This window comes from Equus asinus, chromosome 29, assembly GCF_041296235.1.
Source record: "Equus asinus isolate D_3611 breed Donkey chromosome 29, EquAss-T2T_v2, whole genome shotgun sequence".
Lineage (NCBI taxonomy): Eukaryota > Metazoa > Chordata > Mammalia > Perissodactyla > Equidae > Equus > Equus asinus.
In genome coordinates this window covers 42689996-42706408 of record NC_091818.1, presented here as the reverse complement: position 1 = coordinate 42706408, position 16413 = coordinate 42689996, and positions in this window count along the sequence as shown.

Sequence of the window (16413 nt, the reverse complement as noted above, 5' to 3'; positions counted from 1 at the left end):
CCGTGAGATTTCAAAGTGAAAGCGGAGAAAGAAACATCTGTATCACCTTTGAGTCAAATGGATAAATGTGACATAAAGAAAGAAAGAAAAAAGAAAGAGGGATTGTGAAACTCCTAACTTTACAATCAGACTAGGATTTTCAAACTCTGACTTTTGTCAAAACATGTTTTCTATCCTGTTTTGCTATCTAAAATATTGGCATATTGGTTGAGGGCTCTATGAGCGCAAATTCAGTCATTTGCAGGATTTGGGGGCATCTCCTAGGCGCATAGACTAAAAGGTGTAATGAGTTGAATTGTGTCAAATTTGCATGTTGAAGTCTTAATCCCACGGCCTGAGAATGGGACTGTATTTGGAGATGGGATCTCTCTGGTGGGAATTAAGTTTAAGTGAGGTCAGTAGGGTGGGCCCTGATCCTATATGATGGTGTCCTTATAAGAAGGGGAGATTAGGATGTGGACACACACACACAGAGGATGAAGACCATGAGAAGATGAAGTCAGAGATTGGGATGATGTGTCTACAAGCCAAGGAACCCCAAAGTTTGCCAGGAAACCAGCAGAAGCAGGAGAGATGCCTGGAAGAGATTCTCCTTCAGAAGCCTTCAGAAGGAATCAACCTTGGCAACACCGTGACCTCACACTTCTGGCCCCCAGAAGTGGGAAACAGTAAGTTTCCGTTGTTTATGCCACTCCATCTGTGGTTCTTTGTTATGGGAACTCCAGCAAACTAATGCATCGGACACGTGGGGAATCAAAACCACGTCAGGAGCAATCCAGTCCCATCAAGAGCTGACGGTGAACTGAGTGAGCGACCTCCAGGAACAGTGAGCACTAACTGGAGCAAATCATTGACTGGAGGCCACAAGAGTAAGTCCAACCACACAAGCTTGAGGATTCAAGCAGCAGAAGGAGAGGGTGAGAGCTCCGAAGAGTCCCACGGCTGTGGTGTGGAAGAACAAAGGAAGGATGTATATGGGCCGAGAAAGAAAGCCAAGCCCATGGTTTTGGAGAAGGGGAAATGGGGACAAAAGCCGAGGCCACACCTCTGGGTTGGTAAAGAAGTTGTGTGTTCTCACTGGCAGTGGAAAGAGACTTGAGCTGTGTTGGAATGCACCCCCCGGGCAGGTAGAACCTGCCCCCAAAGGGTGTCAGCCTCAAAATTTCCGGGAGGATGTGTATTTACTCTACCTTGTATCCTAATTGAAACAACAATAGAATGGCAAAAATGCAAAATTTACTTCGTTACTTCCTTATAACTCTATAATTAGTGTGAAAATGTAGAAGTAAGACGCACGAAATGCACATGGGAACGTCCTTATTTCATGGGACTGACTTTATCATTTATCACTTAAAATCATTAAAGAAAACTGGATTTTATTCTTAAAGATGGAAACTGCATTGCCATTTGTAGGGCTTATCTAAACTCAACTTCATTTTCAATATTCAATCACAAGTAATGTGAAGAAACTTTATTTAATAATTGACTTAGATTTTCTTTAAACATAGCTTTGACCTGTGGTTTTTTTTTTTTTTTTTTTGAGAGCTTTTTCTAGTAGCTAATTTTCTCTTAGTGGGCATAGCCATTTGTCCATCTTTGCTATGACATATTATAGTCTCTACCATCCTTTCAACAGCTCCTTCAACTGTACTTTTACTGTGCAGAATACAACACCATCATCATTTTATTTCCCTTTGAGGAAATTCCTGATATGTAAGTCTAAATATCAAAGATAGTGAAATGAGGCAAGAGCGTAAAATCACAATGGAAATTTGACTCACTCTGAAACTTCAAAAGTTGCAATGTGCCACTAAAAATAATTGTTTATGTCTAATGCCTGGCAACATTTCTTCTTGGATATTCTGTAATTGTGAAATACACTGCAAAAAATTCACTGTTCTGTGAATTCCTTGGTTTGCTATGGCCAATCGATATCTGAGATGGCAATCTGTGGTTGATGTACGGCAACAACCATACTAGCAATGATATCTTACACATCTCGTTCTGTGCCAGTAAGAAGAGAGCAGCTTTATCTAGGCCATGTGTGCTTATTAAGGATATCCGTTTTATACTTTCACTAACTGAATTAAAATTTAAAAGTGAGTAATTTTATTATGTGATTGCAGTAATTAAAATATACATTAAAAGGTTCATATCACCTTTAAAAATGGGCATTGGAGTAATTGGATAGAAATCTGATAAAATACCAATCTGCTTAGTCTGTGTGTAGATCTTCAAATTAATAAAACCTATGTCTCTGTGAGAAATCCTGTACTGTTCAGAAGGCCAGCAGTGAGTCATCATTGTTTCTCCCCAATGCGTGGTTCCCCATTTTGATAATTACCCTCAGTCTATCAATACTTCTCTGTAGTTAGATAGAAATATTTGTCTCAATACAAATTAAGGAAGGACGCCATTTCTCACGGTACATACTGTGCTATTGCTCATCCTTTATCTCAGAAATGTTATTTTATTTTTTTAAGCTTTATGAAGTATAATTGACAAATAAAAATTGTACATATTTAAGATGTACCATTCATGGTTTGATATATGTATGCATTGTGACACGACTGCCATAATCAAGCTAGTTAACACATCCATCACCTCACAGAGTTATCATTTTTTGTGTGTGGTGAGAACACGCAACATCTACCTTCTTAGCAAATTTCAAGTATGTAGTACAGTATTATTAACTATAGTCCCCACGCTGTACAATAGAGCCCAAGAACTTATTCCTCTTATAACTGCAGGTTTGTACCCTTTGACCAACATTTCCCCATTTCCCCTACACCCCCTGCCCCTGGCAACCATCATTCTACTCTCTGCTTCTATGAGTTTGACTTTTTTATATCCTACATACAAGTGAGATCATACAGTATTTGCTTTCCTGTGTCTAGCTTGTTTCACTTGGCTTAATGTCCTCCAGGTTCACCCATGTTGTCACAAATGGCAAGATTTCCTTCTTTTTTATGGCTGAATAATGTTCCATATTTATATGTTCTCTATTCATTCATCCCTCAGTGGACACTTAGGTTGTTTCCATGTCTTGGCTATTGTAAATAATGGTGCAATGAACATGGGCGTGCAAATATCTCTTCAAGATAGGGATTTTATTTTCTTTAAATATATACCCAGAAGCGGGATTGTTGGATCATTTGGTAGTTCTATTTTTATTTTTTGAGGAACTTCCATACCGTTCTCCATAGTGGCTGCACCAGTTTATATTCCCATGACCAGAGGGTTCCCTTATTCTCCACATCCTTGCCAGCATTTGTTATCTCTTATCTTTTTGATGACAGCCCTCCTAACAGGTGGGAGGTGATATCTCATTGTGGTTTTGAATTGCATTTCCCTGATGGTTAGTGATGTTGAGCACCTTTTCATGTACTGTTGGCCATCCATATGTCTTCTTTTGAAAAAAAGTTCTATTCAGGTCCTTTGCCTCTTGTCTAATGGAGTTATTTGCTTTTTCGCTATTGAGTTGTAAGAGTTCCTTATATACTTTGGATATTAACACTTAATCAAATATATAATTTGCAAATATATTCTCCCATTCAGTAGGTTGCCTTTTCATTTTGTTGGTGTTTCCTTTGCCATGCAGAAGCTTTTTAGTTTGATTTGATCTCACTGGTTTATTTTTTCCTTTTGTTGCCTGTGCTTTTGGCGTCATATCATGATATATTTTAAAGACGAAGGGTAAGCAACCCTTGGCTATTCCTGAGCTTGGTCAGGGAACTCAAAGATCTCTTCTCAATGAACAGCAAAGCTAGGAGGCCTTCCCAACCGCAGTGCAAATAACGTTGTGAATATTAGTCTTTGCTTCCAGGACAGCGTTCCCTTGGCTGTTGCTCTCTGCCCTTCACACCTCGTGATCATGACACAGGAATATCTTCTCAGCAAGGAAACAAGCAGCAGCCTTACCCGCAATTCTGAAATAGCTCTTAAATCCAGCCACTTTCTTATTTATATTTTTGTGAAACACATTTGTTGTAAACTGGGTGACATAATTACTCTCAGTTCATATAAATGCTAAGGGTCAGTTGCAACTCTAATGTTAGTGGCAATCTAAGAAGAGGTTTTTAAACATTTCGGGAAGACAGACCCCATCAGTAAAAAGCTTTCAATCATAAACATCCAAAGACATTAATATATGTTGATTTGTTAGTTATAAATATGAAAGTCTTCTATTTCAAACATTGTAAAAGATACATAGGAACATACATTTAAAAAATGAATCAGATAAGAATACACGTCAGTAGAAGTTTTAATCGTTACTTCTCATATTCTAATTCATCATTTTTGGGGCTTTGGGGCATGAGCCCACTTTTGAGACCTCTGGGTTAATGTGGGACCTGAGGGCTTCAGTGAAGGGCTTCAGGAGAGAAGGAAGCGGCCCTTCCCCTCTTTATGACCCTGGCTAAGTGGGGACATTTCCCCTATCACCTGAGTAAAGCCACGCTGGATAACAGTAACTTTTAAATATCCTTTAAGATGATTCATTTTAATGTTTATTGCTTTGTAAGCACAAAGAATGGACTATTTTCTTCTGGATAGTGCACAGCAAGAAGATGCTTGCCATAATCACAGAGGGGGAAGTTATGGATCTGATCTGAGGGCACACAAACTGAGGTCATGGACATGATCATGCACAAGTCCGCTGTGTCGGGAGAAGATGGGAACTAAGGTTCATTGATTACTTACCATGTGCCAGGCACGATTCTAGATGGCCTCGATACGTTAACAGAGATGATGGCTCTAAAGCCTTTCCCTAATGTTAGGAACCTAGAATATGTTGTTATTCTGTTTCTCATGTACTCGTCAAAATTACTCAGGCAATTAGGAATCAACATCTCATTGTTTTCATAAAGTCACTTAAGGATCAGAGAGATTTTACAACTTGGCCATGGTCACACATAGTAAAAGGTGGAAGAGGCCTTTCACATTCCATACCTGCCTTTTCAGAGGTTTTTTTGTTTACTTCTGTCAATATGTAACTGTTCATGTAAGAAGCCCAGAGCGATGGGCCACCCCTACTGGCTTTGTCCCATCCTATGGACCACGATGGTAGATCTTGTTTATTTGACCACATCCACAGAATGACTCACTGCATCCTTTGTTGTTCGGGTGGTAAGACCACAAAGTGAGTGTTATAATCACATGCCAAATGCCCCAGAACATGCTTTAAAACAAATTACTTCATTTTCTAATTTTTGTTGTATAGGTGGTGATGGGTTTATGATGACTGCATTCCTGAGATCCCATAGGAGAATGGGTTTATTTCAGTGCTATGCTGCTTGCAATCTGTATTAGTTATCTACTGCTGTATACGATTATCCCCAAAACATAGTGGCCTAAGACAACAAGAAAAATTTATTGTCTCAAGATTCTGTGGTGCAGGAACGTGGGTGTGGCTTAAACGTGTGGTTCTGGCCTGGGTTCTCTTAGTTGCAGTCAGGAAATCTGTTGAGGAAGCACTCATCTGAAGGCTTGACTAGAGCTGGAGGATTCTCCTCCAAAATGTCTCTTTCATGGTTGAGCATCCTCACAACATGGCAGCCAACTTCTCCCAGAGAAAGGGACCCAAGAGTGAGAGAGAGGAGTATGCTCCGGGGCTTTTGAGAGCTAGTCTCTAAAGTCACCACTGTCCCTTCTGTCACATTCTATTTGTTAGAAGTGAGTCACCAAGTACAGCCCACGCTCCAGGGGAGCAGAATTAGGCTCCTCCCTTTGAGAGGAGGATTGTCAAAGGATTTGTATGTGCATTTTCAAACCACCACACAACATATTTGAGGGGATTCTAATTACAGACCCTTTAAAATATTTTAGGGAAGCTGTAAAGAATGGAGAAGTGTCTGATATTTTATCCTGTTTGTAAGTTGCCTAGTCGGCTTGCATGGATGCAGAAAAAAGCAGGACTCCTCCAGGTCAGAGCCAAAAGGACTTCAGGCAACAGCAGTAGCCAGAGTATCAGTAATTTCATTTCTCTGACTCCCAGATCCCACGGCGGTGACTCAGAGGGAGCCAGGCAGTGCTTGCATATGCAGCGCATCACATTTCAGGAGATGGACCTGAACTCAGTGAGCAGGAGCCCGCCTTCTATGACAGCAGCAAGCTCATCTGCCTTCACTCTGAGGGACCCACCAGGCACGCTCTCTCTGCCTTCCATGGCTGCCACTCTTGAAACGTCTTTGAAAAGTGGTCCAGAACAAGGCAGTCAGTGCTTCCACTCAGGAGTCATGCAGAGATGGAGAACATGGAGAATTATCTTCAATATGAAGTGTTCTCTCTTAAAAAAAAACTTATGGTAAAGGTGGTTGTATTAGTTAGGGCTCTCCAGAGAAACAAATAGGATGTGTGTGTGAATATATATTACATATTGTATATTATATATTGTATATCACATATTATATATTTTATATATATATATATAGAGAGAGAGAGAGAGATTTATTTTAAGGAATTGGCTCAAGTGATTGTGGAGGCTTAGTAAATCCAAAATATGATGGGGGAAGATGGCAGGCTGGAGAGCCAGGAAAGAACTGCCATCTGAGTCTGACGGTGGTCAGACTGGAGAAGCAGGAACAGCTGACGTTGCAGAGGACACCCAAAGGCCGTCTGCTGAGAATTCCCTCCGGCTCAGGGGAGGTCAGTCTTTTGTTCTAACCAGGCCTTCTACTGACTGAACGAGGCCCACCCAAATTACGGGGGACAATCTACTTTACTCAGAGCTCACTAATTTAAATGCTAGTATCATCCAAAACAGCCTCACAGACACACCCGGAATAATGTCAGACCAAATCTCTGGGCACCGTGGCCGTGTCAAGTCGATACATAATATTAACTATCACAGGGTTCTCTGGTGGCTTTCTTTAATTGCAAAAGCTGGAAATTAAATAATAAAAAAAAAGTACTGGGCTGAAGGCAGCCTGTGTTTATCATGAAGTGTTCAACCATGAGAGTTCCTCTTTTGAAGAAATTTTGAAATTAAAGAGGATGATTTCTCTTAATTCCCATGACATTATTTCAGTTTCATACTTGATAATTTAAAAACACACTGTAGTGAGGTTTACGCAAGGCAAACAGATTTGCAGATTCATAGAACTGCAGGAGACCCCAGAACTCAAGTCACTCACAAACATCAGTAAACACTCTTAGAAAATTGTTCAAATAGTTCTCTGCAGAGCCAGGCGTGACCCCCATATGGAGACTGTGACCTGCCACAGGACATTTGAGCTGTGCTTCATGAAGCCCACATTTCACAAAGGTGGCCTCAGAGGCCTCTGGAGGCACAGAGCTGGGAGGAGCCCAACTCAGCATCTCCCAGACGGGCTTCATTCCTCTCAGGATTGTATATTGGCATACTGTACAAGATTCCCTAAAAAAAGGATTATATGCTAAAATAATCTTGCAAATGATTCTCTTTATTTGGAATGGATATTTTGTTTGTTTGTTTTTGCTGAGGAAGAATGGCCCTGAGCTAACATCTGTTGCTGATCTTCCTCTTTTTGCTGGAGGAAGATTGTCCCTGAGCTAAAATCTATGCCCATCTTCCTCTACTTTGTATGTGGGATGCCACCACAGCATGGCCTGATGAGCAGTGTGTGGGTCCATGCCTGGGATCTGAACCAGCAAACCCTGGGCTGCCAAAGCAGAGCACACAAACTTAACCACTATACCACTGGGCCAGTCCCCGTAGCGCATATTTTTGTTGCCACTGCTATATTTTAACATGTTTACAATAAATTTGGAATGAATGCTCAGAAAATAACTTCAAACTAGAATTTTGAACTTTGGGTTTTAATAATTTGGCTCAATTTGAATTTATATGCACGAAGAAAGCGTTAACTCGTTGATTTAATAGTTTGGAAAGAATTTGGTTTCATATTTATTTTATCCTTAAAAATAAGGATGATGAATTTAATAAGCTAACTAAAATTGTTTTTTTTAATAAAGGAATAACTAATACGCATGAAGGAATATTGGAAAATACAGAATAGCAGTCAGAAAAACATAGTCAAACCTACTACCAAAAGCCCTCAGTATGTTTGTGTAATGCCTTTCAGTCTTTTTTCTGGGCAGAGGTCTCTCTCTTTACCCCGTCATCAATAAACTGCATACGTACACACTATTATACGTACTTAGATCACTTATCACATATCCACGGCCTTTTCTGTGTTTTGGAAGAACTTTGGAAAACATACTGAATCAGTATGTAGCCTTCCATTAATGGTCATGTCAGGCTTAACTAACAACTGTTTTTTGTTGTTGTTGTTTCCTTTTTTTTTTTTGCTATAAAAAACAAATCTGGGGTAATATTGTCGTGGACTGAGTTGTGTCCCCCCGAAATTCATATATTGAAGTTGCAACTCCCAGTGTGGCTGTATTTGGAGTAAGGAAGTAATTTAGGTTAACTGAGTTCACAAGTGTGGAGTCCTTATCTGATAAGGATTCAAGTCCTTATGAGAGGAGACACCAGAGAGCTCCCCCCTCTCTCTCTCTCTCTCTTTTTTGAGGACACACTGAGAAGACAGCCATCTGCGAGCCAGGAAGTGGGCTCTCACCAGGAACCGAACTGGTCGGCACCTTGATCTGGGACTTGCAGCCTCCAGAACTGTGAGCAACAAATGTCCGCTGCTTAAGGCCCTTGCTTGAGGTATTTGTTTCTGTAGCCCCCACTGGCTAACACAATAATTTTGTGCATAAAGTTCCTGTGAGTCTCCTGCCGTGCATCCTCTTTTCCTCATGCTACAATATCCCATCAGACTTTGCTTGGAAGCGCGAGTTCAATGATGAAACAAGGAAGAATTCAAGATGGAAACGGCAGAGCACTGGACAAGCAGGGGTCCTCCTGAGCATGGCCCCTGTGACTGATTTCACAGCCCCTTGCCCCAGCTCCGGCCCTGACTCCAGACCACAATGGGGTGTCCATGGTGGGGGCGGGGGGGTCTTCTCACCGTTATCTGTCCCCACCAAAAAGTGTCCCCGGCACCTGGTGGATGTGCCGTAGATGTCCCTGCTATCCAACATGCTGTGATACGTACCTGGCTCTCAGCTCTACGTTAATGAGGTTCTGAAGGTCTTCTGATAAAGAACACTTTCTTAGGGGTTATTTTATAACTCCATCTTCATTGAAAAGTAACCAGAGAGTCACAGAAATATAGAGCTGGGAGGAATTTCTTGTCTGGTACGTCTTAAGGTTGTTTTGTTTTTATTTTTTTGTAAGCAGTGCTGTCACTGCTTCCACAAAAACCTGTGAAGAAGGCGGTTTATTTAGCTAGGGATAGGGCTCCTCGGGTGGGGGTGGCGAGTGGGCGACCACTAGGAGCCCCGCCAGTGCTCCTCCCTCCATGAAACATAATTTTAAAACCAATGATCTGCTCCCAACTCCTCATATAAAATGTTTATTTATATGGTGTCCTCTTCAGTCAGCTTCAAAAATGACAGAATTCCATATTAAAAAAAAAAAAAAGCATCCTCCTCTAGTTTTAGAAAAATGCCAGGATACATAGTAGTGTTTTAAAATGAACTACTATTCACTTGCCAAAGTCTCATAAGAATTGGGGACTACAAATTTAGGCGTAACTCTGACTCTAGGTCCCAAAGGACCGCCGCGTGCATCTCTCCCTGGCTTTTAGGAGTGGGGAGAAGCACACGCACCACAATGGGGTCTCGGGCAGCCCTGTCATTCTCAAGGTCTGCTTGGTGAAAGTGACTCAGCACCCTTCGCCTGCTGTCAAGGCCCAGCTCCAATCGATACGCTTTCTCAAAGCTGCTGCACTCGCCTCGCAGTGCTCACGTTATCCTCATCACTGGCCTTTAAAATGAGATCAGCTCAGCTTTCTCACATTCACAACTGAGCAAACTGTATAATCCTTGCCAGGGAGCTGGCATCAGGTTTCATTCTGTTCTGTTATACTGTTTTACTATACGCTGTTGCTTTTATAACTACGCATCTATTCATTCCACATGTGTGACTGTTTCCTGGGCGTGTGGCCGTCTAGTCACATCAGGTGACTAAGACAAAGGCCACTGCCTTCCAGGAGGACACGAGGTAGCCATGGAGTCAGAGTCACAAATCAATAACAAATAAGGTGCAACCCGATTATGGCTTCAAATAGTCTGAGCATTAAAAAAAAAACAAAACTAATTTTCTTTTAACAGCCCAATTTAAAAGTGGGTTGGTAAATATTATGTACAAGGCTTTAAGAAGCATTATTTTAGAACCTCAAAATGTAATTAAGTTAAATACTTGCTTTCTGCAGTTGTTTTTCCATTTTGACATTTTTAGGGAAAGTAACTTGGCCTATAAAATGCAATCAAAGTAAAGTTGAGCCCAAAACAGTTTTCAGCGAATTTTTCTAAGTATAAATAGCCTATAAAAAAGTAAAATAAAATGTAAAAAAAGGTTACACTTGGGACAGTTAATGAGAAGAGAGATAATAACAGATGATGGAAGTCACAGCGAAGGTTTTGAAAACAGTTTAAAAGTCTTACTAGGAGACAAAACAAATATAACTATGCTTCTTTTTCAAAACAATATAATTCCTTCTCCCTCCACCGCCTCAGTCTCTATTCTTTTTCTTAGAATTCGTATGTTCAGTTTACAAGTTTCGCCTTTCAGTATCATTATTTACAACACTGTCACTGTTTCCATAGTTATGCAGAATGTCTGTTTCCATAGCAACGCTCTTGGTTTCCTAAACAAATAGTATCACCGCGCTAATCTTGTTTCAGTGTTATTGTACTATGTTATTAGATACAAAATTCAAAAAATAATTTAAGCAGGGTTTGAGACTAGGTGGGTTGGTTTTATTGCTTGGTGCTTTCGGTATTAAATTTCAATTTCATATAAAAATACATATCCATTTGTAAAATGGTGGGGATTTTGCATAGTAAACATGATACCAATTTTATTCACTAGTTATAAAACACTCTAATTTAATAAAAGGGTGTTCCAATCCATGAGCAATACACGGGAGAGGTTTACCGTCTTCGGAGTCCAATGCCTGTTTTTCCGTTGGCCTGGATGAGTTACGCTCCCCAAATCTCTAAAGTCATTTAGGACTTACCCACAGCAACATCTCCCCTTGCCACTTTTGCGTTTTAAGTAATTTCTACTCGTTTCGCCTTTTATTTTACAGCCCTGCAGGAACGGCTGTGAAATAGACTTCAAGGGAACTTTATTAATTCCTCTTTCTCCGATTGAAACAAAAGAGAAAAATCAGTAGGTTTTTGTGTTTGTAGTTAAATTTGCTTATCATTATCCTTAGTTTCTTCTCTTAGGAGCAAATCTTTTGGACTCTTTTGAGAAATGGAACTGTGCCTTACCCCCAGCTCCCAACACACGCCTGGCACAGCGCAATTTGATATAATGGGGTTGATTCCCTCTGACTCCCACAGGACAGCGTGAGTGCAGACGTGCTGGTCAAGGAAACGGGAGTATGGTTTTTACTTAACAGAAGAGGAGCTGTATGAACAGTCCCATAGCGTTGCTATTTCCTGTTCGATGTTTGAAAAAGGCCTACTCAGCTATGCAAATCTGGATCTTTGCACTCTGCACTCTCCCCATGAACAAGGCATTGCAGAAGCCTGCCTTTTCACTTTCCTTTTGACTATCTCTTCCTTTAAGAATATACTTAAATGAGTTTCCCCTCCCAATTTTAGCATGAAAAGGGATTGACATGAGGGTATAATACAATAATTTGTAAAGGTGGGTCATTTTGCTCTGCGGTGGGAAGAGCAGTCAGACTTTGGACTCACAGCTCCCTCCAGCTGGAGTCGGGGGCGGTCAGATCCACAGCAAGTGGATCTCAGCTCAGGCATTTCTCGCTCCATGATTTGGGGTCCATCACTTCACTCCTTTGAGCCTCAGCTTGCTCATCTATAGAGTTGGGAAAATGCCACTCACTCGGCAGCGTCGTTGGGAGATTAGAGACATAAGTGGACAGCATGGGAAAGTGCCTAGTGAGAGATATTGTTAGACTTATTGCTGATTTTTCCTTCTTTTCTTTATACTTTGAAGTTGGGGTCAGAAGGAGCATGATTCCTCTGTAGCACTGCAAGGAGATGTGCCCATGGAGACTCAGCACTGGGCAGGGAGCTTCTGTGCCTTTCTCCCCATCACCTTCCTGTCTCCTGCTCCTTGCAGAAGGCAGCTTTAAGTTTTCAGTTCACAGGAGGTAAGCATTCAGACTTCCCAAAGCTGCCTCATTGGTGTGAGTCCCCTTGATGGGCAGCAGACTTGTTATATAGGAAGCCCCAGAGAAGAAGAGGTCCTTTCTCCATCTCCATCCCTACGGTGAATCTAACTAGTGTTTCTCAACCTCTCACGCACACAGTAGTCATCTGGGACCTTGTTGAAACATGGATTTTGGTTCAGCAGGTCTGGGTGGGGACTGAGTTTCTGCGTGGCTGACAAGCTCTCCGGTGACGCCAACATTGCTTGTCCAGGGACCTCGCCTTGAACGGGAAGGATCTAAACTCCCCAAATCAGAGATTTTCTCAGATTTATTAGGACCCTAATTAGGGGCCAGTTCCCCTAACGTTGGGTCCTTAAGTTGCTTTTGCAGGGGCACATTTGGAGTTTTTGTTGTAGTTTAAGATCTAGACAATCCAGTTTTGTTGAACTTGGCTTCCTGGTAAGATGGAGAGATGGGGCTGGCTGCAATCTCTTGGATTCTTTTCAACAATCAAATGTGGCATACTTCCCTTTTAAAGACATATGGCAAATCAAGGAAAAGGCAAAATTACAGCCATTCAGACTGCCATTAACCAAATTCTGTCCGGCAGATGTGAATGTCCTATGAGCGTTAGGATCAATATGATTCAGTTGTTTTAGGGAAAATGTATAACAGGATTAGAACTGATTATCAAAAATAGTTGAATGCCCCAGTCAGAAATCCAGTGACTCATCTCTGAGTGAGTTTAGAAGCTGGCTGTAACATGTCATCATCAAAAATTACGATATAATTAATGTTTCTGAGTTCTCTGAGACAGTGTGTTCTCATTTCCTTTTGTTATGTTGATGGTATAACAAATCCCGTTAGGTTTTCTTAGACAATACTGTGTTTGGTTTCTGTTCTCTTATACTTCAGAACCCTGTTGGCATTTTAATTGTTGTGCCTTAAGAGGAATGTTTCTTGCATGGAAACCTTGTAATGGCAATTCGCTCTTTTTTGAGATGACATTTTAAAAGGAAATTGTATTTGAAAGGTCTAAAAAAAAAAAAATCCAGGGCTTTTTAGGGGATTTTGTCACTTGGATTTTCCTTGTTTATGATCTCATTGTCGAGGATTGTATAAGCTTCTAAGAATCAAAAAATTTGTGGTTTCTAATAGATATATGCAAACAGAATTATTTTCATTTTTGTTCATATGCTAAATATATTCACTCAACTGGCATTGACCTCATCGTGAATCACGATGATGAGTCTATTTGCCTTTCTCAAAAATAACAATAAAATTGAAACAAAATCAATTCCCTTTGGAAAAGGAGGCAGCCAGTATTCTCATAGTGACTTGCTTGCCATGGAAAATACCCCAACTGTCCATGGAAAACTTACATAAGCATATAAAATATGTGGGTGAAATGGTATCATTCTCACACTGTAAAAAGCACATTTACTGATGAAAATTAAGCACTTAGAGCAGTGCCCGTCACACACCGAGTGTTCAATACATGCTATGTATCACAGTTAGTCTTCTCACTTCAATGTTTATAACCTCATCTCATTATTTCTAGCAAGCAAGGCTGACGGAGCATAAGCTCGCCCTAGCTCTAAGCATGTGTTAAGACATATATTTATTTATTTATTTATATATTTTTGAGGGAGCCCTTTTGTACATGATGGTTTCACATAGTTGTAGAGAAATCTGACACAGTAGCAGGAAATAATGCAAATATTCCCTGAATTACTGTAATTTGAATACAATAATTTGAATTACTGTAATTTGTACAATTACTGTAATTTGAAAATCCGATTCAAACAGATTACCATTCTCAGGGTTTTTTGTTCATAGAATGTCGTAGAGAGAGTTATGATTTATAAAGAAATTGCTTGCCAAATAGAAGAGCAGAGTATCTCAAAGGGAAAAAAAAAATCTGTGCTGTAACACACACCTACCTATGAAGGGATATGTGTATTTCTATGAGAAATGCATGATATTTTTCTTCTAGTCACATTGACTACAAATTAAACTTATCCAGTTGCATCACTGGTTGTGCCATATAGTAGTAACACTAACGTAGCATTTTCACAGAACAAAGAAAAAGGGAAACTTAGCAAATAGCTGGTTTGGTGAAGTCAGTCTACCATTCCAAGTCACCAAGGCAAACATTCAGTTGGACAGATAACGTCCCTTATTGAGACCAGTAAGTCATTCTCTCATTCTTGTTCTGTGCAGACATGAAGGGGGATGCACAAGGGAATTCTCCATTATTTTGTGGGGCTTTTCCATAGCCGATTTATGCAAGATGAAGCTCACAGCATTTTCCCTGTATAAAAATACATTGTGATAGACAGACATCAGGTTTGCTGAAGATGCACAAGAGCAGTGGGAAAAGGACCTAGACTGACTCACTGGATGGCATGGCGGCCAGGGGCATGCCAGGAAAGTGGTTTAGCACAGACTCAACTGTTAAGAGCCTGGGTTTACATCCAACTCAACCCTTTATGAGCTGTTGGACTTTGAGGAAGTTCCCTGACACCTCTGTGCCTCAGAAGATTTACTCGTCTCTGTAATAGTACCTAATCTAGAAGGCTATTGTAAGAAAACATAAGGTACACAAAGTGATTAGAGCAGTGCCTTATGCATAGTAATCAACAAATGTTAGTGATTATTAGAATAAGAGTAACGTTTCCTAGAACTGCCATCATGACCGTTAGTCATACTTTAAAGTTTTGTGGGTTGCTTCCCGCTTTGCCAAAGCTGACAGTAAACTTATCATGGCTTTGTTCTGTGATCTAGGCAAACATTTAGCTAACCTAAAGCTTCGAAGTCACGTTAAGATCTCAAATTCTGCGGAGACTTAGCAATCAGCCAGTTCAGAAAGGGCTTCAAAGACCAGGAATTGTTAGGTAAAGTCCAGATGTTTGGGGCATTAAATAATTCTTTAACCCTGGGTTTAACTATGTCAGCAGAGTTCTAGTAGTAACGATGTGATTGTGTTAGTCACCTCAGGCTGTGCTAACAGAATCCTGCACACTGGGTGGCTTAAACAACAAATTTATTTTCTCACTGTCTAGAGGCTGCAAGTCTCTGATCCAGGTGCTGGCAGATCCAGCATCTGGCGAGGGCCCCCTTCCTGGCTGGCAGAAGGCCGTCTTCTTGCTGTGTCCTCACATGTCCTTTCTTCTGTGTGTGCTCAGAGAGAGAGAGCACGCTGGTCTGTTTTCCTCTTCTTAGAAGGACACTAATCCTATTGGATCCGGGCCCCACCTATGTGACCTCATTTACCTTTAATGACAGTCATCCCTTGCTTAACGATGGGAATACATTCTGAGAAATGCAAGGGTAGATGACTTCGCCATTGTGCAAATATTGCAGAGTGAGCTTACACAAACGTGGACGGTGTAGCCTACTACACACCTAGGCTATGTGGTACTAACCTTATAGGACCACCATCATATATGTGGTCCACGCTTGACTGAAATGTCGTTATGTGGCACGTGACTGTACTTTCATAAAGACCCTGTCTCCAAATACTGTCATGCTGGGAGTCAGGGTTTTAACAAATGAAATTGGAGAGACACAAACATTCAATCCATAGCATCAATCCTTACGTTTATTTCTTTCATAGGCATCCTATAAATTCAGAATAACACTGACACCATCTCTGTCCCAATGTGCCTCTTCAAGTCCCACCCTCCGTCACTCCATGTCCCTGTGGAGAGCTTCCCTCAGTCTGGGATCCTGCTTTATGGCAGGTCGAGCCTACGTATAGACTCTCTGTGACTTTTGCCATTCTTCTGTCTGATAACTTTAAATGTTAGAGATCTATATTTTCGTTTGATAGTTTACTAGAATGCCACATTTTGCTGTATAAAGCTTTGCAATGGTGGAGAGTGGTGAGGCCGCACCATCTCAGTTCTCCTCATTCTCTTTCCGCCGAAGAGTAGCAACACATAAGTTTAGTGTTAGCGTCTGTCCAACAAGTGTTATCACCTTCCCCACAGAGTCTCCTTGAGGTTGCATAATGCAGAAGCACCAGATCTTGGGAACACAACTCATGCATAGTTTGGGTACCACAGGAGGCTGACTAGGAGACAGAGGTTTGTGAACAGTATGAGCAACACCTAGTCAGGGGTGACAGAGGCAAGACTGGGCAGAAGGAAAAGTTGAACTGTAACGCAGCTGCTACAGAGGCCTTGGCTGATGCACAGGTTGCTCTGAAACAGGCATGATGTCTCAGAGA